General features: G+C 41.1%; 1 long non-coding RNA gene across 1 annotated transcript; it reads right to left on the reverse strand.

Moving 5' to 3' along the window:
- Positions 1-1096: 1096 nt before the first annotated feature.
- Positions 1097-1687, reverse strand: LOC129745093 (uncharacterized). The gene is made up of 3 exons (XR_008737071.1): positions 1554-1687; positions 1325-1496; positions 1097-1254 (listed from the first exon to the last, which is right to left on the reverse strand). It is a non-coding gene; the product is annotated as an uncharacterized LOC129745093 (long non-coding RNA).
- Positions 1688-2066: the final 379 nt, after the last annotated feature.

Here is a 2066-nt window from a genome sequence, read left to right on the forward strand (position 1 = left end):
TTGTCAGATGTTCAGATATTTGTTGTTGGTAACAGCCGAGTCAACACTGGCTCATTTGCAAATTTTTACGCGGCAGACATCTGCTCAGCAATATTGGCCTCATCTAACTACAGAAGGCCAAGAGAAATTTGCCCCGTCGTTTATCGAAAAACGTTCAATGACTATGAACTAAGAGCAAAATGTGAACCCCGAATAAAAATAATGGTCTGAAGTCATCGCTTACGAGTTTAGTCGGTAATATCGCATTGAATCTTCGCTTCAGATTTAACGCTCAGCGTGAGCGTGAGAAGAATTGACGTGGAATGTTGTTCGAGAACCGCTAAGCTTAACTCCTTTATTTCAAATTAGTATGGTGTGCGTAGGGGGTCGGTTTTCGAACGCACCATTACCGGAAATTAAAAAAAACATCTACTGGTTCTTGATGATCGTCATTCATCGACACTGCTTGAAGTTCGCTAAATGAGGTGGGTGGTCATCATCAATGGTGTATGGAGAAAGATGACTCACGAGTATGTTCCGTGCTACAAAAAAATACCCAAGATCGATTGACAGATCACACTTGCCGTCAGAAGGAGCAGCACCATCGAAGCATTTTTTATCCATTTCACCTTAGTTTCTTTTATCGTTAATCAACACTCTTTGGAAAACCCGGAAAGGTGTTTAATTTGAAATTGGCTAGATGAGAGTAGTTATCGTACTCAAAAAAAGTGGCATTTTGATTCGATGTTTGCTTCTTATTTGAAACAACCAAATAGTCCATAGAGTTGTTACAGAAAAAAAGTATGGGTTTCAAAATGAAACGACTAAAAGCGATATTAATCGGATGTCAGATTTGTGTCAGATTGTATGAGTCAGAGAAGTATGAAATTATCGGCAATTATTTGTCGTTTGGTTTCAGATGGATGCAATGAATTGTTTGAATAATTTCTGGTTAGGATACATTGCAACAAAATCACACGTCTGGTTGTCTATGTCAGTATCGTTTAACATGATCTTCTAGATCGAATCTTATGCATGAAGGAAACGATTGAAGAATCCATTTATGGATGTGATATTTGTATGGTGTACTAATTTGGCTAATTTCGTGTACCTTTATTTTCATCCATCGTTCGTGAGTACCTTAACTCGGATCCCACTGTCCACCAGAGGCTTGCGGCAGAATCGTCAAACTTGGCCTGATCAGCTAAGGTTAACCGAAGCCACTTTACCAAAGTGGCACCATGCGACGGTAGGCCAGATGTTGCTGTAGAACGTCTGGAAATCGACCATGAAAATGGGATGTAATGTGGTCATCTCTGGATCCAAATGAAGGTAATTCACTCACCTGATATTGGGAATTGGTAGCCACATAGCGTTAGCCGGCGTAGGATGGCTTCCCGGATACAATCATCAGCCAACAAGGGCCGACTTCGAATGTGGGATATGAACTGATCGTCACAGTTTTCGTCCCGACGGTTTGAATTGTATCGCACACCACAAACGTTTTGTTCCGATTGCTGGAAATTGATGTGACATGGTCACTATTGGAGCATGTAATTTGGCACAAAACTTACCTGGACATCAGCAACGGATTCCTCGAGACCACAACCAAAGCTTCGAAATCTGGCATCGTAAAATCCTGGTTTTATCGGAATGTGAGCTGTGTTGCACTGCTATCCGCAGAAAACTTTGTAGCGAATAAGTGCAAACAGAATGTGTGAACCAAAACAAACGACAAATCAGTGCGAGAGAATGTTCACCATGGGCGTACGGGGGATGGGAAAAAATGGGCTCATCACCCTTACATGATGGTAAAATTCGTGACACAAATTAAGTGTCTAGTATTATATCACGTAGAATACCAATTGAAATGTATCATGGAAAGAAAATGTAAAATAATTTGTAAGTTTAGTGTTGAAATCCGGTGGTTTCAAGGGGGCCGGAATGTTATGAAATGAGAATTCATTCCGTGATTTGTGGAACCCCCAGCAGTGAGACGTGCTAACGGTCTAACTACTCAATTTCTCACGTCTCACTGCTACACCGTTATTGAGCAATAAGAGAGATCCAGAGCGCCGAAACTGGAA

The sequence above is a fragment of the Uranotaenia lowii genome, chromosome 2 (genome assembly GCF_029784155.1).
Source record: "Uranotaenia lowii strain MFRU-FL chromosome 2, ASM2978415v1, whole genome shotgun sequence".
Classification (NCBI taxonomy): domain Eukaryota; kingdom Metazoa; phylum Arthropoda; class Insecta; order Diptera; family Culicidae; genus Uranotaenia; species Uranotaenia lowii.